Source organism: Diadema antillarum, unplaced genomic scaffold (genome assembly GCF_040938485.1).
Source record: "Diadema antillarum isolate AM-2024a unplaced genomic scaffold, OU_Dant_1.0 seq00000821_RagTag, whole genome shotgun sequence".
Lineage (NCBI taxonomy): Eukaryota > Metazoa > Echinodermata > Echinoidea > Diadematoida > Diadematidae > Diadema > Diadema antillarum.
The window spans coordinates 719,003-741,013 of NW_027271698.1; the positions used below are offsets into that span (position 1 = coordinate 719,003).

The window sequence follows — 22,011 nt, forward strand, 5'->3', positions numbered from 1 at the left end:
CGAGTCTTTTCAAACAATTGCCAACCTTTTCGCGGCGTAAATTTTCGAAAGATGGTGGTCAGTCTTACCATGTCTTTGGTTTCGGCGGCCATCTCCAGGATGGACTTGTCCCCCCACCTTGTCTGGGGGAAACTGATGAGTTTCTGGGCCAACTCATCATGGGTGGTGTGGCACTGGTCAATCACTCCAATGGCTAGCTGCTCATAATTCCTGTTTGGGGGGGGGGGGGGGGGAGGGGGGAGGGAGGTGGTAAAGGAAACAAACAGAACACTCCTTCAGAACTCCTGAATCATACGCTGTAAACCACAAAAACTGTAAAATCGCTGACATTTTTCATTACTTATAGATGCTAGTTAGCTGATACCTTTGCTGTCATTACAGAACTTCAGTGAATTTGAATACATATGCCTGATTTCTTCACTTTGTGACCTCCTTTACTTGTGCACATATATATAAATTACATTGTATAAACAAAGTCTTGAAAATATATATTCTGCAGATGACTAAGAAATTGTGGCAGTGAACAGTTTCCTTATACAGTTAAACTCGCCTAAGTCGACATCGCATATGTCGAATAATCGCGCAAGTCAATGATTTTAAAAAGTTCCGATTTTTCCCCATTGACTTACGTGTAACAATTCACTCACAAGTCGAATTTTGTAAGTCGAATACTCGCCTAAGTCGATGAAATTCCAAGAACACTTTCATCGAAAAACCATTAAATTCACTGTGCCTAAGTCGAATAAGATTTTATTGTGCAATAAATCACTGTCAAAATCACGAGACGCCCGTTTTTGTTACATAAGAACTAGCCCGACCAGACAGGTGACAAAAAAAAAATGATCTAAAGTATAAAAATTCAAAGCGATCGCATGCGATTGTTGAACTCTCTTCGTGTTTGGAGGTCCGCTGGTACAGCCCTGTCGCGCTAGCGCTACGTACGTACAGCGACTGGGCTGTGTATAGTTGCGCGTATACAGTGACTGGGCTGTGTATAGTCTGTGTATGTTTGCAGTCTGCGCTGTGCAGTGGATGGATGAAGCTGCTGAGTTTTCAAAGCGGAAAGTAGGGGGAAAGTTACGGGCACGGGTAAATCAGAAGTACACCTCTACACGCATTTCAAGCCACGGTATGGTAAACTGGAATCAATCACTGCTCAAATATCGTTCATATTCACTTCCCCAAGGCTTAAAAAGGGTGTTAAGTACAGTAATCGGACCTGTGCCAATGCTAATGCACTGTCCATGCAAAGTTAGCCGCGGCCCTGCCGGGCGACTCATGCTGCGGCACGCCTCTCCAGCTCTCCGCTCCAGAGTAGACAACATACATGTACGTAATGTACGTGTGGTGTGACTGTTGTTAAGTCGATTTTTTCGACTTACGCACAAGTCGAAACTCGCCTAAGTCGATGTGTTTTGCTCAGTCCCGAGAAGATCGACTTATGCGAGTTTAAATGTATCTTAATAGGTGTTCACAAATATGAAAACTGAAACAAACTTCATCACTCCCGTGATTATCACAGGCTGACACTCAACACTCTTATATGAAAAAGAAAGCCATTCAATCGATAAAGAAAGTAAAAAAACAAGCATATGGCTGGTCAAACACTGACCACTTAAGGATAAGTGTCTGACCAAACTGACATCCCTTACCTGGCATGTTCTGCATAGTTTCCTGTTGTGATGGATAGGTGCAAAACACGACTGGCCATTGAGTCCAGCATGCTGCTGGCCGCTACGGCCGAACTGACCGGGTCATCTACTAGCTCCCATAAGAATGCACCCATTTCCAGCCTGTGATGTCATAAAGAAAGATCAAGCTCATCAAAAACAGAAACCAAAACACAACCAAACACATTGTAAATAATATGAATGTATAGAACAGATATATCATAAGATAGACAAGTATACTGTAAACGTAGATATTTTCGCACGACTAATTTTTCGCGTTTGGCCGGGTAAGAAGAGTTTCAAGTGTTTTTTAATTCCGCAGAATCAGGATATCAGCTACTGGAACATATGGCACGCAAAAATATTTGTGTGCTTTTATTTTCGCGCTAGCTTCTGGTTGTGCGAAATGCGCAAAAATTTCAACACCGTGAAAATTTCCACTTTTACAGTACCATGAATTAAGCTTCTAAAAAAAGAAAGCCATTTTTTGGAGCAGAAAAAGTAAATATCTGTCACTCCTTTTGGGGTGAGGGTGACGATGCAGCTCAGTCCGTATAGCGCCCCAGGAAAATAGCAAGTCAGCAAATGGTATCAGCCAGGCACATTGTGCCATACAAAGAAGAAGCAGAAGAAGATGATGATGAAGAGTCCTCACGGGCGAATGTGTTGTACTTTACTAACCAAATGCCTTCTTGTGTCTTATGTTACAGAGACCCAATTTCCATTTTGGAAAATGTCTTTTGCATGGTACAGTGCACGTCAGGTCTATCTTTGAATCAACCCTTGTTGTTACTAACATACACCCTGATTACACACAATCCATGACATTTTAAAAGATGGTGGTTCCAAGAGAATTAGGAGGATTATGAGGGGATTAAAAATATAATGAGAGGATTAAGAGTTATCACTCTCACCTGTCCATGAGCACAGCCCAGATGAAGAGCTCTCGGAAGGGGTTGTGGAAATGCATGCCGGGATTGGCCAGCTCCATGACGGACAAGTGGGACGCCCCCGTGGTCAGACTGCGGCCATGCTTTAGGCTGTGGACGTATTCCTCTTGGGCCAGGTGGAGCAGATTCATACCTGGTGTAGATACATGGGGGAGGGGGAGAGGGGGAAAACTTTTAAAAGATACAGAGGAAAGGTTGTGGTTAGTGGTAGCTAGGCCAGACTGTTTGCAGCAAATGAAAGTTAATGCTAGAATTTGACCTCTTTAACCCTTTTTAATAACTTATAAGTAATGCTACGGTATTGTCCTCTGTGGTAATCTCTGCACTCCAGCATATTCATGCTAATTGGCAAACAAATCATAATAAGGGGTAAGAGGAATTTCACATAACTTTTGTGTAACTTGAGAATGAAGGGGTTATTGATAGTGTTCAGTTCATTTTGAATAATATCAGTGAAAGCTGACAGTCAAAAGAATAGTATAAGATGTTGAATATCTTTGCCAATTGAGGGAAATAAACAACTCATGGGTCTTCATTTGACCAAAGTCATTTCAATACAGTGTATTACATGACACTAGAAATTATGGAAAATGTCAACCTTGCATTCATCTTCATAGAGTACAGTAGAGAAAGTACCAGTATTGACTGCCATGGGGCAACGTCTTGGTCAATCTATTCAAACAATTACAGTCTTTTTTCAGGCTAGTCAGAAGGGGATGAATATTCATATGCTGGCAAAATTTCTTGAATATCAACATGTTGTTATTTTCTGCACTTTGTGCATTTTTTGCATTTTTTGCATGGCAGCAACTGAGTGTCGGGATTTCTCTGGGAATTTTGTTTCAAGCAAGTCAAGTTTCTATTCTTAGCTCATGTAATTATGTTTTGCAATTCTGCTTTTTATGTAGAATAAAATATCAATTATGTTAGTGTATTATCATTATCAAGTATTCAATTGCTTCTTCAGAATTCCTCTCCATCTCCAACATTTCATACACTAAAAATGTTCTCCGTTGTTTTTTTTTTACCTTATCTATCAACTGCATATTTATAAATTTTGTTCAGTGGACATTGTAACGTTAATATGCACTTATTTTCTCGAAAAATTCATATTTCCATGTTTCTGTTGGAGATGGGAAATAAATGAATGAATGAATGAATGGATGAGTGGATGAATGAATGAATGAATGAATGAATGAATGAATGAATGAGTGAATGAATGAATGAATGAATGAATGAAAGAATGAATGAATGAATGAATGAATGAATGAATGAATGAGTGAGTGAGTGAGTGAGTGAGTGAGTGAATGAATGAATGAATGAATGAATGAATGAATGAATGAATGAATGAATGAGTGAGTGAGTGAATGAATGAATGAATGAATGAATGAATGAATGAATGAATCTGATGGAACAAAACAACCCACGAATGCCCTTCTCTTCAGAGTTACTGCAAGAAAGTCACAAGAGAGTCATCATGATGGCTACATGTCACTGTGCACATGTTCGATCCTCACCTGACAGACTCGTGGATAGAATGATCAGTGCCCTCGTCTCCCGATTGAGATGTCGGTAGTGCTGGTCGTTGGTGTAGAGAGGCTCGTGGTGGGCTCCTGTCAGGTACTTGATGAGGATGCCAATGTCGTGCAGGAAAATTGGCTGGCCAGGCTGCAAAAAAAAAGAAAAGAGAAAAAATGACTTTTATAAACAGCAAACAGAAGGAATATCAAATGGAATTTCATTGTCGGAGACTAAAATTCTATATAGTTTTTAATTAAATTTTGGTTTCTTGTCTTTTTTCAGATGATGATAATAAGACAATATAACTTTGTAAGAAAGAAATGCGCCTTATGAATCACTGAGGAGATATGGGTGGTACACAAAACAAGAGGATCTAGAACATCATGTATCATTACCATATTATCCTTACATCACACACCAATTGTTTAAGCCATCAGCTTGGATGCTGTGGTATGACTTCATTTACCACTTTATTCAAAGCTGCAGGTAATCAACATCTGATATGATTCGAGTCAAATGAAATATGGTAACAGTTAGTGCATTCTCATAATGTCCTGTTCATTCAACAACAACAAAAAGGTGTCTAGCAAACTCTACTTTTGCCATTGACTTTCTTTCCTTGCTTTCAGCTTATAACCTTCCAGACTCAATAAGGCCTTTTTAATAATATGCACACAAAAACTAGCATCAACTCTTTTGAAAAACAGATATCGGTAAATGCCTGCACTGACGCTATGACTAGCTTTGTTTCTCTAGTTACTATGTTTCATTTCTGATAGCTGACCAAGATGGTGAAATGCTAGACAATATCATGATGATAATGATTATCAAATACCCCATGAATTTTTAGTATTTATTACAAAATTTAATATTATACACCATTAAAAAAACACAACTAAATACAACCAGCTTAAAACTTTGTTGATCTGTTTTAAGAATGGACATGAGTGTAGCACACACTATTTCATCTCTTCTGTTTGCTCAATTTCATTTTTTAGGAATATGCACGTGTATTGTGCAATTGTGATACTGGGTTTTGACAAGGAATCGAGATGAGCTAGTAGCTCGATGGTAAATAGGGAGCATGCAGGATGTGTCACATCTGACAAGGTGGATTAGTTGGTAGCGTATTTGCATTGCAATTGAATGGCTTGGAGTTGGGCTCCAGTTCAAATTGCACTAGGTATTATACCGGGCAAAAATGTTGTGTAGTATCATGCTGTCCACTGTTATCACGCTGTCCACTCTAGTAGAGGTAAAACACTGTCCCTCGGATAGGATCGGCTAAAAAAATAGAGGTTCACTGTGTGAGAGAGTCAAAACTCATGTACGTAAAAGATCCTGCTTCATTCATTCACCACAAAGAGTAGGATGCATAACCCAGTGCAGTAGTCCATCTCAGGTACACTCAACTGGACCCCATGAAAGACCAACTGGCGCAGCTGAATATGGGCTATCCAACCGTCTTGTCAGGTGGAAAATCAAAACAAACAAACAAACAAACAAACAAACAAACAAAACAAACAAACAAACAAACAAACAAACAAACACACAGTGTGTACCTTCTTCCCAGGACGTCATCCAGCAGAGTGCGCAGGAAGCAAGAGTCGGGGGCGCTGTTGTAGAGCCTCCGCAGGCGGGCCACAGTCAGGTAGTCCTTGATGATGGCACCGCGCTCAATGAAGAGCCGTAGGAAGTCGACCTGGTCGCTGACCAGAGCCTCAGTGATGAACGGGTGCAGAGCGCTAGGCTGTGAAGGAGTGAAATGATTGCAGGATCTCATAGGTCATCATGTCAGAGAAGGAATGCCCCTAAGTTCTACTCAAAATGATTATACGGTCTGACCATGGTTATTCAGACCTGTTGTATCAGGAATTCTCTATTACCCGAACGCGTTCATGCCGCAAAGAAAAAATGAGTGACTTCAAACTCAGTGAAAACTCCTACAAACTCACAAGATTTACCTGCAATATTCCCACAGAATTATGTTCTGAATTTTACATGGAAATGTTTGAATTTCCATAACAAAAACAGACTATATATTTGTACACAACAGTTGCGATGTACATGTACACTTCCTACTTAGCAACCACTTAGTCAGCATTTACATGCACATGCATATAAACATTGTTTCTCCCACATCGGCTAAATCACTTCTCTGGACGGGCACCAGTCCCATCATGGCTGGTATTAGAGGTCAGACTGTATACTTTAGTTACACTGTCAAGAAAAGAACAGGCCTTATTCCTAATGCAGAATAAAGGCACAAGAAACTGTCAAATATATTTCTAAGAGCAGCTCATATATACATTCTTGTAAACTTACTTACTCACTTGCACTTACTGCAGCACATGGGATTGAAGATTTATTCACCATGTATTCTTTACTTAAATGACAGCAAAATTCTAATCATGCAGCAGCCTTCTACTCTAAGCCAGACCTTATATGCACACATGCTGCATACAGTCTCTTCCCCTGTGCCTGAGAAAAAAAGAAGAAAGTTGCTTTTGCCAGTCCCAATTATATATATTTCTTTTTTCTTTTGTTCCCCAATATAATGAGAAACCTGATGGAAACAAGGCAAATTGTCATTGTTTTTAGTTCCTCTTTACAACGAGGTTCCCCTCCATTAGGACAGGCATTCACAGCGACACTGCTTACTTACAGGTAAGGAGACATCATCGGTGAAGATCCTGCTCTCAGCTACATCCACACGATTCAGACAAGGCCAGTGAAAGCTGGTTGATGGGGGTAACAGCTTGCACTGTGGTTTTGTGAAAGCAGAATATAAATACAACATATGAATCCAACATTTTTTTTAAAATAATATTGCTGCAAGCAAGGTTCTATTGTTACTATATATGAATACTATATTTAGCACAAAATAATACAGTTGTAAGATATCACAGACACAGCTCTACAGCCATGATATATGCTGGCTTTATTAAAAAGTTGCTTCATTTCTGTGCATAATTTCTGGAAGCCATTTCAATGAAGGTTCTTTATCTGGATTACAAAAGGTTCAGCCAACCTTCTCACTAGAAATTGTGAATTATCATAATCTAACTTCAATGACATTTTCATAAAGAGATTCTTCAAATTCCTTTTATTCATCAAAAAGACAAATAAAATCATTTCGTACAAATCTCCTCCAGTGTAAGTTACATACAAGTCATACCCTCAATTCGATGACAGCAAAAAAAAAAAAAAAATCTTACATGTGCTCTTCAGTACCACATAATTTGCTTTTAAATTGTACTGATGATCTCAAAACTGAAAATCACCAGAAAGTGACTACTACGTACATCTAAACACAAACAAACAACAAGCAAACAATTTTAAAAAGGCAGGTAAAATAAATAGTAAATAAATTATGGAAACCAGACTGACATTTTACAATTTCGGTATATGCACTTCATGGATGCTGACCTTGTTAACAGCACAGCAGTATTCTGAGGGTTGAAAGTATATGATTTGGTGGATACATAGTATTTTTACCTTCCCTGCAATAGATTTGTGTAGTAATACAATTAGGGGGAAACAGTATTTTCCATAAAACCTGCAGTTCTTTTTTTTTGGGGGGGGGGGGGGGAGAGGGAACTGCATGAAATACTTGAAAAAGAGTAACAGCTGGCATATTTGGTACCGTACTATAACATCAGCACTCACATTTGAGCAGAGCGGTGAGGATAGCAAGATCTAGGTCTGTGTGTTCCCCCTTCTGCATCTCAAAGACGGTCAGGAGGTTCTCGTCCGCCATGCAGTCATTGATGGCCGAGAGGATCTCGTCCATCTCCTCGCTATCCACTGGAATGTCCAGCAGCACGTGTGTCTTCTCACGCAGAGAAGGGCAGGCAGGATTCTGTCAACTGGCGCACACCCCTGCTATAAATAAATATACAAGCACATCTAACCCTTTCTGTGTCAGGGATTTCAGACAGAGTATACAATGCTATGGGTTTTTCTGTGCCAACCTGCACTCTACGCACATAAAGGGTTAATTCTTCCCTTTGACATCACATCATCATCATCGCTGTCACATTCTACATACCAGCATTGTCATGGTGATCCAAAGTTATTACCTCCGCCAAGGGAGGATCAGGTTGTGTTTTCGTTACTGTTGGTTTGTTTGTTCGTTCGTTCGTTTGTTTGTCCGTGTGCAAAATAACTAAAAAAGTAGTAAACGGATTTAGATGAAACTTGCAGGAAAGGTTTAGAATGATACAAGTAACAGATGATTAAATTTTGATAGTGATCCGAGAATTTGGGGGGAATTTATGAAGGATTTTTGATATTTTGGAAGGCAGGGTCAATTAATGAACTTGGGAGTTCAGGCTGCACGCATTTGAGGTTTGCATGCGTGCACTAAAGTGCATGCTCTAGTTTCTGCTAGGGCGAGGCGCGCCGTGCAGCTGAGGGTTTATGACGTAACAAAGGCTTCTATACTAGTATTGGGAAATCGGGCAACTTTCAGCACACAATGCTATAAGTACGTATGGGTGGAAATCACTGATATCTCTATGGAAGAACAAGATCAGTGGTGGAAATGAGCTGCATGCTTGGCGGAGGTCTGCGCTCTCAGAGTGCTTCTCTAGTTAATAACTAAGTGATTAAAATTTGAATTACTATAAAAACAGAAATTATCGCATTATCAATTCTTTGAGCTAGGCCAGGTAAGATAGATTTGTTGTTGTTGTTTTTTTTTTTTATTTGAAAAAGGTCACAACAACTATATGAGCACTTCAATCAGATCACCACTGCCATACCAGTAAAGGACTTTGGCAATACATACACAGGTAAAAGGTAATAGTGGTTTGACTTTGGCAACACATACACAGGTAAAAGGTATTCTAAAATGGGTTCAAGAATGTAGCCAATTGGAAGCGCTGAAATGAGTCACATGTGCACTCATGATTTTCTTACTAACATGCACGGCCGTGCAAAAAGTGTGCAACGAAAAGTCATAACAGCACGGCGTGTTATCCTATGGGACATTGCAGAGAAAGCGTAACTGCTCAGTCACTGACGTCACAATGTTTACACTAGCAGTGCGCACTCAATCAGTTGTTACAAGTGTGTCGCGTGCTACTATATGCGCTGTCAATCCTGTAAACAACTTCTAGTTCGGGCTGCCAGTCGGCCTTTCTTGTGCATAACAGGTGGCGTACGTATACTCTTATATGTACACATATATGCGGGATTTCTGAGTGCGACATGCGTAAATGTTTGGGATGAACATCTTCGGACATCTTGACTTTTGAGTGAGTGCTACACTCTTGGGTATTTACAATGTACTGCAACATGCACTCGGCTTCGCCTCATGCATGTTTCACAGTTGTAAATACCCTCGAGTGCGCTGCATCTCCACTAACGCACTCTCACCTGTGTATTATTTGTATAATAGTGGTTTGATCTGATCTAGTCTGACTGATCATTATTTTGAAGTTATCCAGTGAAGAATAGCATTCAGTATTACACTTTTATAGCAGAAGAATTGCATTTTCATCATTTTGATCATTTTCTTTTTTTTGACAAGATCAAGGGAAAAGTTTGAGGGGATGACATCATCAACTCCCTCCTTTGCATAGTCATATCAACTGTTTTAAGAACTGTTTTACAAAAATTAGCAAATCTTTAAAATTTTGTAACTTTCTTACTTCTAATCCAATGTGGATCAAATGTTCACGTTTGCTAGCAAACTAGACAAATTTCAACAGGTCTGGAATTCTCCTTAAGGGTCAGTCCCATTGGTCATGGCATCTGTGTCAATGTATTTTTATTTACAAGTCCTTTTCTCCGAGAAAAAGACTCACCCCCGCATTTCAGCATGTCTGGTGGCATAAGACAGGAGGTCGGCAGCACGCCCAGTACCATTGCAAAGTACGACAGGTGTGCCGTGCCGTATGCTGTTGAGGACACTGTGGATAGAGTCAGTTCCTCCTTCAACGATGATACTGACCACAGGTACACCCAGACCTCCCTCTGGGCAACATCAAGGAAGAAATATGCATGTTTGGAACATGTTTTATACAACAGAGTCCACATCAAAGGAAATAAAAAATCTATCCTGATATACTGTTGCTTTTTATGAAAACACAACATCAGCAAAGTATTGAAAAGTAGCTCAGTGAAAATTATTTAAAAAAAATGAACACATGAAAAAGTTATGAATTGTAAAAGTTTAGAAGGTTCAAATTGCAATTATTGATAATATCTGATCATCTACACCAAGGCTCCATTGACAACAGAATCAAATATAAAACTTTTCCATTGAAATTAGGGGAAAAATCTAACAGACAAGCTTACAGGGCCTCTAGCTCCACGAATATGTATACATTATCTTACATGTATTGTTTTATATGTTTCTTTGTGAAATAATATCACCTCACTATATCTTTTATTTGTTCTACCTTTCATTTTCATAAAATTCATTTTTTCCCTCAAAATGCGATGGTTGCTGAATCCAATACGAATATTGAAATGAAGGGAACAGAATTGTGTATTTCACTCATTGTACTCACCACTTGTTGGCATCCCAATGCATTCTTCAAGCTTTGCTTTCAAATCTGCATTTCCACCGTACCTGTTCTTCCGCCCGTCATCCACCAGGATGTAATGGGTGTGGTCGGGATTTAGGGGGCTGGGCTGACCCCTTCTGTCTACCGGATCCACCTTGTAGCTAACAGTTCTCAATTCCTGCAGAGTGAAGATAGATAACAAAATTACTAACCGAATGAATCATTGCATCACAATGACGAATAAAGGTACTGTTTACCTTTGGGAGCAGTGATTTAAAGATTTTCAATTTTGATCATATTTGATGCATATGTGTAGGTCAGTTGTATCACAAAACATCCTACCATATAAATTTTTGCAATAAAGCCTAAAATACAAGGAGATATCACTGTTTTTCTCAATAAACCATAACTATAGACGGTTTAGTCTCGAAACAATTTTATCATAACTATTGCTCACATTTTGTATATTTATCAATAGTTAACATCGATTACACTAATTCAAATTTTTTACATTGGTTGTACATTTCAATCCCTAACTCACATTTCGAACTACTTTGAACCACTAATGCTGGGTTTTTGTTTCATCTTCAAATGGTAAATTATGCCTTTATAAAAGGAGGTTAGGCATTTATTCCCCCTTAAAATATCTGGGGCCTGTTTTATAAAGAGTTGGGATTGATCTTACGCTAAATTTATTGAGCGTAACTTGGTGAATCGGGTGTAAGTTCAATATTGAACAAAGTTCTGTTTCATAAAGACACTTATGCTTGATTTTAAGAAAAATAAGGCATAATTTTCAAGTAGAGTGAGTTTTACTTGCAATCAATTGCGAAGTTGTTTATGAAATGTAATTTGTGATTGATTGCAGCTTACGCTCAATCTTTATGAAACAGGCCCCTGGCTTTAAAGTTGTACTTGATCAAAGATAGGTGATAGCTGAATTACCCTTGTATACACATGTACGTATGAATTTGGCTGTAACTCAATATGTAATAGCATTTACTTTAGCATTCAGTCAATCTCACCCCATCCCCTTAAAATCTAGCCATATTTCAAGTTGACAATCCACCGGTAGATGTGCAACAATGCCATAGTTCCTACAAGCTGGTCATTATAAAGTCAAATGAGCTTGGGATCATGACATAATCCCTAGTCCATGACAATTATGTAACTTCCTTCGGGCATGTGCAGATCAGAAAAGTAAGCTAGCCAGCTAATGTGCCATGTTGAGACTTTGCCTGCTTGGAGCATGCTATGTTCTTTCAAAACAAATCACTTGGCATAGATGAAGTCAAAGGAAACTGTCAAACACTTCTGTGTGTCATATGCATAGCGTTAGATCAACACTATGTTCTCAGCAGCCCAGGCAATCAAGTTTCAGACCACCATGGATAAAACAGGATGAACGTGAGAAAATGGGGGGAACGGGATGGGCAAATGTGACAGACTGTGATTGCCAAGGATGCCAACTCAATTTTCTAAACTGTGGAAAAAAAATTTGCTACAGCAGTCACAGCATAATCAAGAAACCAAGTACATGTAGGTTGTAGTGCAATGTTGTGAACAACATGTCAGTGCATCTACACTACAGAGAGAAGACCAAGCTTTGAAGAAAAGAGTTAAGACTTCAATCAGATAGAAATGGCCAAGATACCAAGATGCACTATGTTTCAGGCACACAGGTTTGCTGTGGCCACCAAGTACAGAATACAAAATCTAGCAAAATGGGAGAGAAAAATCACTTGTTAAGGAATTATTTTGACCAATGGGCCAAAAACTGACCTCATTTGGTTCATTGATGAGTCGGTCAGTGCCAGCCACGTAGGCCCACGGAGGGATTCCAATCAGCGAAACCTTGGGAAAAGCTTCCTTTGATATTTTGGACATGGCACGGGCCTCTCGGATGGCGTTTCCGACTGCCTGGGTCACTCCCACGTTTGTACCTCCGCTTATCAGCCAGACTGCTATGGTTCTTGTAGCCTATGTGAAACAAAGTCCAAATATTTCACAAGTTAGTGGTAAAATGCACTCCTACATCGTATGTATTCTATTCAAATCACATGAGTACAATTTCAAAGCATGTATTTAAAAACAAAATTCATTTCAGTATGAAGATAAGAAAAAATTTGAAAAACATGAGAAAGTAATTTAGTTACCAAATTATAATCAACCTGTTTTGTTTGTAAGTCATGATGGAAATGTTTTACTCAAATTTTGGCATAAAAGCTATAACTCTTGAATGAACCTACAGGTCATGTATTGGTAATTCCTGAAGACAAAGGAGGAAACATGTACCCACAATGCAAATTTGAGCTAACTCATATAAACTGGAAATAACTGTTCGAAGAGTCAAAACAGGCAGAAGATGAATAGCTGATCATCAGCCTCAGATAAACGATGAATTTCTCCCTACATAATCTTTTCATGTCTATGATGCAATCTGCAGACTCCCAGTAAAACAGCAAATTTAACACCTTGCAATACTGTAAAGTGGAAATTATCACACATTTCGCGAAACCAGAAACTTGCGCCAAAAAAAAAAAAAAAGAGCACACAAATATTTTTGCTTGCCATATGTTCCTGTGCGGGATGTCTTGATTCCGCGGAATTAAAAACACGTGCAACTCTTCTGACCCTGCGAAGCGCAAAAAAATTAGTCGCAAAAAAATATCCACTTCTACAGTAATGGATGGCAGACATGACAATGGCAATCTGGTATTTGTGAATTAAATGCAGTCAAGCCTGCCTTAGCTGCCACCTGTCTATAGCAGCCATCTGCCATACCGCCAATAAAGAGAAAAATTCTCCCCAAGAGAGAAGCCACATTAAAGATCCCATTTATAGCAGCCATCTGTCAATCGCGGTCACCTTTTTTATCTCCCTTTGGTGGTCTCTATGGACAGGTATGACTGCACATAAACTTGGCACCCTAGTATATGCCTCTCATCTCAAACATGGCATGTTGAGGGTTATATTTAAAGTTTGAACAGAACTGTTGCAAGTCAGTACAGTAGGCCTACCTTTATAAGACCCCTGTTGAATGTTGCCTGATCTTGGCTGTTAAGTTTGAAGTTCTTCTTCCCGCCCCTCACTGAGATGACCAACTGCGGAACCTTCATCTTCCAGTACTTGGTGAGGATATCGATGACTGTTTTGGGGTCTGTGTTATCAGACACACGGACATACTGTAGAAAAATGGACACGTCACAGTTAAAGAAATGGACCACTTTCTGGAAACATTAATGTCTTCTTGGTGGCATGGAAATTATGATCATGTACAAAACAAAGATTCGGTTTTGAAAGGTCATCTAGTGGCTGGAATTTAGTATATAAGACAGGAACAACTGGTTGCCACATTGAGAGAGGTTGTCAGAATGCTGATAACGTATTTTTCTGTGCTTTAGAGAAGGTGAGAGTTTCTGAAATGACAAAGCAGTGCACTTCTAAACCTGTGCTGCTTATATATTCTGTAACATGCAGTGTTGGGCAAATTCAATAACAAGAAATAGCAATTATTCATAGATTTTTTTGTCTGACACTTTCATTATGGAGAAGTAAGCTAATCTATAACATAGTTGCAAACTTCCAACCATCTAAATCTTTCTCACCTCCTCCTCACTATTTTCAACATAAAGATTATCAACATACAGTAAATGACTTCCAGATGGTAATCGACATCATCAACATCTACTTTCAGTGTCATCAAACTAAAAAAATGTGACTCATATTTACGATGACAATCACCATTATTAATTTCAGCAGCATCACTGATTCATAAATCAACAGCAAATTTCTCACTATCATCACCATCATCACAATATGTGCTGTGGCCTAACGCATAAGATCACAAGGTCCCTGCCTGGTTCTAGTCCCCTGGCTGCTGCAGCTGTGCCTCTAGGCAAGGCCTCTTATTTTCCTTGCCTGGTTCTCCACTGGGGACTCCAAGCTGTCAGTCCTTAGGTTGCTTGATGACAAGAATCAATTGCTTCCTTATCAGTCATGTAAACCAAATGATTCAATTCATTTCAATAATCCTCATCACATCACTATCATCCTCACTATCCCAATTATCATCCTCATCATCACCATTATCATTGTCATCATCCCATTATCCTCATTATCATTATCCCATTATCCCCATCCTCACCATCACCATCAACATCATTATCATCATCCCCACTATCATCCTCATCATCAACATTATCATCATCATCCCATTATCCCATTATCCTCATCACCATTATCATCCACATCACCATTATCATCCTCATCATCACCATTAGCATCCTCACCATCAGCATTATTGACATCCACATCATCACCATTATCATCCTCATCACCATTATCACCCTCATCATCACCATCACCACCATTAGCATCCTCACCATCACCATTAGCAACCTCACCATAACCATTAGCATCCTCATCATCACCATTATCATCGACAGCCTCATCACTACCATTATCATTCTCATCATCACCATTATAATCCTAATCATCAGTTTTCATACTAATTTTCACCTTGACCATCCTTGGATGAGAGCTGGTCTCCCTGAAGTAGAGCTGCCCATTGGCATCCGTTGGGTACTCCCTGGTGTCTCTCCCAGCATCCCAGGCAGGCTGTGCTACCCCTGCACCTGCTGGTCCCAGATCTGCATAACTGCAGTGCTGGCTGGGGAGGCGACCACAGCAGCATCTAGAAAAAAAACAAAAACAAATGGAAATAGATACAACAAATGGAAATAGGTATCATAAACATGAAAAATAAAATAAAGAAATAAAAGAACACACAAAAACAAAAGATTAACAAAAACAAGAAATGAATGAAACAAAGACAATAAAATATGAAAAACAAAAACAACAAAAATTGCTTATTTCTTAAAGTGAAATAAATGAAACAAAAACAAAACAAAACAAATACTTAGTAATATACATTAATCACTGTGATTAAATGCAATATGTTTTAGCAAGGAATGTTGACATTCTGTGTTTCCTACAAGACCTCCTTTTCACAATGCACAATTGCTCTGGACAACCCATTGTATTTTTAACCCGTTGAGGACGAGTCCCAAGTATACTCGGGCAGGTGGCTATGGGAAATGCGTGTTAAAGCGAAATCAGTCTGTCCTCAATGGGTTAAAGGACACAACTTTTTCACAACTTGTGTAGGTACAAGTCAAATTGATTAAAAAAAAAGATAACACATTTTCTGAGCACTTGCATGTATTACAGTGCAAGTTATAGGAAAACACAAGGCACACACTGTTTCATGTGCCTGGTTTTTGTTCAACATTTCTTCATTCTTCATTATTATTCTTTCAAGAGAATTTGCACCTCATTTTGGAAATTAAACATGATAAATATGTTTTACCTTAAACAGTATTTGTGCTTTTGTTGTTGTTGTTTTGGTTTGTTTGTTTGTTTGTTTGTTTGTTTGTTTGTTTGTTTGTTTGTTTGTTTCTCATGAGCCCATCTTCATGTTATCAGAGATCGCCCAGTAGTGGCTTTACCACTGAAATTTGACCATACTAATCATTGAGCTTACTCCTTTGGTGCCTTGGGATTACACACATATCTGATGCATTCCTTCTTTTTCAAGTTGTTGGTTGCCCAAGAAGACCGTCTGGAATCCTGCTGGAGAACAACAAAATAAGAAGAGGGGAATTGCTGGCAATCTAAGTGCCTATGGATGTCAAAAAAAAAAAAAAAGCTGATACAACAGCCTGGATGAGAAGATATTCAGTTGACTTGAACTACAAACCACTTCTTCTTGAGCTAGTGTGTCTCAGAATAAAAGCTCAACCAAATATGTTTCTAATATCCTCAAAAGTTGACATAGAATGGCATACAATTGATCTGAAAACAGAGGGTGAAAGTACAAGAGCAAACAATCATATTGTTGTGGCCTAAATTGTCATACCAAGGTATATTTACTGTATTATGCTTTGGAGTTTGACATACCATCATATCAACAACAAAATGTGTTGCCTTGGAGACAGCCGATACATGACCCCAGGAGCTATCTTTGCGGTTGAGATTCAGGGATCTTTTCCTCAGGGTCTGGTAGCTTGAGCTGCTTGGTCCGCCGTCTGTTTCGGAATCATGTCTTCTCAGTGAAGACCGGTTGGTCCCGTGAATGCTGCGCTGAATGCACACTGACTCCGCGTCGGGGTAGGTATCCGCTAAAGTCATCATGACTGCAATACAATCGGCTACATTGTTCTTCAAATCTGGAATTTAGAATCTGTGAAGATCAAGAAAGGATTTAGAGTGAGACTGATCATCGATCAAGTGGGGGGGGGGTGGAGAGCACTAAAATCATGAGCCATTTTGTATGGAGGTGTTGATGAAAGAATAGAAATGACTGGTTTGCGGCTCCATGCACACAAAATTTCTATACCAACTTAAGGATACCTATAGATGGCAAGGGTTGCTGGGATAGAATATGGTTTTGTTTGAGTGAGGATAGGCCTATAAATCGAATTTTCTTTCTACATAATCAACTAGAACATAGACACTCTACAAGGACTAACCCCAGGGCACTCCATTTGTGAATAATGGTCGCAATTATACATGGACTTACAGGGACAATCGTTTGGGTTTCTGATGCCTGCCTGTGGCTATTTTTGTAATAATATAGGGTCTACTCAACACTGAAGAGGTTCTTGAAGTTGATGTGCATGGGAGGGATGTGAAGATATTTGCACAGCTGGAGTCCTAAAATTTCTACTGGTAGCACAATTGATAATACGCCATCTGTTGTTGTAACACAGAGACTCTACATATCCTTCAGTTAATTGCACTTAGGTTCACTGTCAGTGATTTAGTGACAGGAGACCCATCGTGCACTACTCAGTATTAAAAAACCTAACTAGATACACAGCCCAGGCTGCCCAGTCACTGCAGGTGTGCTTCGCACGGCGTCTGGTCAGACTATCAAAAACCAAACCCCTACATGGCCGACTGCGCCTGCGCCTTCCTGGGGAGCACTGGGTGGGGACACGAGGTCTGGACTTCATTTTGGTCCAAAGGTATATGTTAATTCAGGGACTTAACATTAGCTAGATCTCGATGGTCTGCATAGTGTATGAATATGATAAGTTACGTTTTACATCCTCCGTAACCCCGGGGCGCTCCTTGCACACAGTTATACTGTGTGAGTGTGGGAGCGTTGGGAATTAGGGCTGGTCGCAGTTACATCTTCCGATGCATGCAGCCAGCAGAATACATACTTGACTAATAAACGGTCAATCACATCACCAGAGACTCCAACTCTCCCGTTTTCGACGGGAGATCTCCCGCCGAAAACCCATTTTTGCAAAATCTCCCGTTCTCCCGCTTAAGGTTTAATTTTTCCCGCCCTGGCTCTGTGTCTCTCATTGGAAAGGATTTCTTACTTATTGCTATTTTATGTTGAAAAAAAAATAAGCCTTTAGCACCAGAGAGCATCTAGAACCCTATGAATTTCGCGCTTCGCACACATCAACTTGGAGTCTCCCGTTTGCTAGGGGTTTCAGGCGGGAGAATCTCCAGATCAGAAGGTGCTTTGGGTTGGAGTCTCTGCATCACAGAGTTGACAGACATTTCCCATCACAGTCACACCTTCTGTGGCCTCATCTGGATCAGCTCAAAAAAGGCTTGAAATTTAAATTTTAGTTGGGGTTACGTTAATCTTCCTCAAAAGTTTTTAGAATGATCTTGTCAAACAAATATAATAATCTATAATTTCAGTATAGACATGGAAAACTCATCAGTCGATTGATAAAGATTAATTCCGCAATATCTCTGCTTACATTGAGTCTAAGAAGCCTGGAACAACCGGAGGTGAGGTGCAAACTTCACGTTTCAAAGCGACTTTGCTCATGTGTAACCCGTTAGAGAGATCTTTGCTCACCGCATCCGATATCCATGCATAGCTAGTGATATGCAGCGGTGTCACTTCTGCACAAGCTGTCAGCGGCGCAATTCGCAACGTACAACACGAGCGCACACAGCTCACCAACTTTCATAGCACTTTCGGTACGTAGCCATGCCAATGGCGTCGGTGTAGATAGGTGCACTGATCTTTTCTAGCACCTCGCCGACCCAGTCTCCCTATATACAGACTCTAAAGATAGTAGCTCAGTCTTATTGATACACCTGTCTCTCCTCTCGAATAAAGAAAACGGTTCAGCAGCTTGCTACGCGTACAGTGACAGTGATTACGTAAGTGGGGTCATGGCAGGCGCCACCTTGTCAAAAGCAGGGGGGGGGGGGCACTTCAGATTTTTAGTGCCACTTTCGGGTTTCACCAGATAATAAGCAAAACAAAAACCACAAACAAACAAAAAACAAAGTCTTCAGGCAACTTCTGTAGGGTGCCACTTCCGGGTTTCTTCAGGTGGAGACAAGAATGAGCGAGATACCGGTACCAAGAAAACACTTATGAAACTTGAGTACAGAGCATACTATTTTAAGAGGAATTCAAAGTTTATTTCATGAAAATCGGGTTTGAAATGACTGAAACATCCAAAAACAAAGTAAAATAAAGCGATCGTAATAAAGTGTGGGTCCCATACTTATTAGAATCGCTCTGTTTTGGATATCTCAGCCACTTCAAAACCAATTTTCATCAAATAAACGTTGAAAACCTCATGGAATTAAATGCTCTTTCATATTTCATGAGTTCATCTCACCAAAACTGTTAGAAACCTGAAATTAGGTCTGAACCAAAACTATACGATCCCTTTAAGGTTACTATCTATTTCTTTAGTGCCACTTACGCACTTCCGGGATAAAAAAAAAAAAAAAAAGTGAGTGGGGGAGGGGGACAAAGTGATGACACCTTACAAGTATTCCTTTGCATGGTGCAAAAAAAAATGGCACAAAAAAGGCCCTCAGCTGACACTTCCGTGTTTCTTCAGCTGACAAGCAAAAAAAAAAAGGCGGAAAAAAAAGTCCTTCATCACGCAACTTTCTGCTGCCACTTCCGGGTTTCATCAGCTAGTTAACACGTACTTCTATCTCTGCCGTCTGGTACACACCAACAAATAATATTTTCTGGTTAAAAAAAGTGGGAGCCCAAATGGTTAGACCCTATGTATTCCTATGTACTATCCAAAAAAAGTGGGGCCGAGCCCGTCCACCCTCCCCCTCCAGATCCCCCACACGGTTCCGCTATCACACATAATCAACATCGTGATTAGGCTCCTTAGGTACTGAATTTTGAAATCTCTTTTCTCTCTGCGGTCTTGATGAAACTATTGGCGCCGTGGCCATGATTTTCACATTCAACAAAATCACAGCACACAATAATCATGTACAGAAAAAAAATAAACTCACGGATTCCTTTACAACATCTGCTGGAATTGTAACAAAGACGCCAGAGTGTTTGGTTGGTTTTATGATTATAACTAGGCCTATCTAAATTGTTTTGTTCTGTGACATGGTTATAATGAAAAGGGCGGTTTACTAAGATGAAATGAGACCCAAAGATATATCTCTGGTATGTGGACGGAGTGACAATGCAGAAACATAAACACGATCAGGGAAGTTTGTGGAAAATCGGACAATTCAAAGGGGTGGATCCATGAATTCTGTAAAGGGGAGGCGCCTTTATAGAAATTAAATGGGGCGCAGGCCACCCCCACCCATTTTTTCTTTTTATTTCTTTTGTTTTAACAAGAAATAAAGAGGGGCGCGCGCCCGGTGCGCCCCCTCTGGATCCGCCACTGATTCGTGACGTCACCATAGCTGCAGAACAACGATATAAAATATGGAAAATTCCACAAAATTCAATTATTTCTATGAAAAGTGTTTGTTCCTTTGACCTGTTATACTGACATATAAGGGTGATATAATTCCCCCTGCTTTCCGACAGAAGTAACAAAATTATACACTGCATGATGTTACATTATGCTAGAAAATTACCATACATTTGAGAATAGTCTCCTCTCTATTGATGTCGTGAAGTGGGTCGACTTCACGGGGTGTATATATGGACGGTTGAGATCCACGGGGTTCACACATATTTATCTATGATGATGTCGGTAGACTTCAGTTTAAGGGAACTTGGGCCTTTAATGTTTTTGAATGACTCAAGCAAATTTATCATGGATTTTTCAAAAGCTCTTGACAAGGTTGGACATGAGCGGCTTTTACGTAAACTGGACTAATGTGTATCAGGGGGGAAAATCTGAAATGGATTCAAAGTTTTCTCAATGGAAGAAGTCAGAGGGTCGTTTGGGATGGTATCAAATCTTCTCCAGTAGCGGTGGGATCTGGAGTGCCTCAGGGGTCGGTTCTTGGGCCTTGCCTCTTTCTGCTTTACATCAATGACTTGCCTGATGGTCTCGCGTCAAAGGTTCGCCTTTTTGCCGATGATGCAATTTCCTACATGACCATCGACAATCAACATCATACGCAAAATATTCAAGAGGACCTAAACAAAATTGGTGACTGGGCGAAAAAAAAAATGATGATGGATTTGAACACAGATATAAGTGTAAGGTTTTGACAATATCCAGGAAAAGAAGAAAGGTGCAACTCGTGTATCATCTAATTAACGCCCCTCTTGAATCTGTTGAATCCGTGAAGTACTTGGGTGTAACCATCACCTCTGATTTGAAGTGGACCCAACACATCAACAACAACAATATACTGTCAATAAGGCCAATAACGTGCTTGCATTTCTAAAACGCAATCTTTGCATAAAATCTTCTGATGTTAAAGCCACAGCTTACAAAACGTTGGTTCGACCAATTGTTGAGTATGCTTCCACAGTTTGGGACCCATCTACCAAGAACCTAATCCACCAAGTGGAAATGGTCCAGAGAAGAGCTGCGCGATTCACTTTAAATCGCTACCATAACACCTCGAGTGTCACCAAAATGCTACAAGAACTTGATTGGACCACTCTGAAACAGCGCAGAGAAAATGACAGGCTAATTATGATGTACAAAATACACAATAATCTTACTCTTCTTTCAGCACAGGACTAAATTATCAAACAGGCTACTCAGTTGACGAGAGCCTCGCAACCACACTCCTATCAGGTACCATATTCGAGAACTGAATCGCATCGCCATTCGTTTTTTCCCAAGAACTGTAAGGAACTGGAATTCCCTGTCGTCAGAAATTGTTTCACGCCATCTGTTGGATCATTTCGAAACCGTCTAACGGTTGATCACAGTGGCTACTTATTTTCGTCAAATTTTCTATGTGCTTGTAAATATCTGTAAATAAATTGTATTATAATGTAAATAGCACCATCCACCTGCAAGAATCTTCAGTCTATTGAAGGAGGCAGACTTAATCAGAAGAAGAAGAAGAAGAAGAAGAAGAAGAAGAAGAAGAAGAAGAAGAAATTAAAAC

At 39.8% G+C, this 22,011-nt stretch overlaps 1 pseudogene; it reads right to left on the reverse strand.

Moving 5' to 3' along the window:
* Window positions 1-16,851, reverse strand: part of LOC139739920 (transient receptor potential cation channel subfamily M member 3-like) — a 28,212-nt pseudogene extending 11,361 nt beyond the window's left edge.
* Window positions 16,852-22,011: the final 5,160 nt, after the last annotated feature.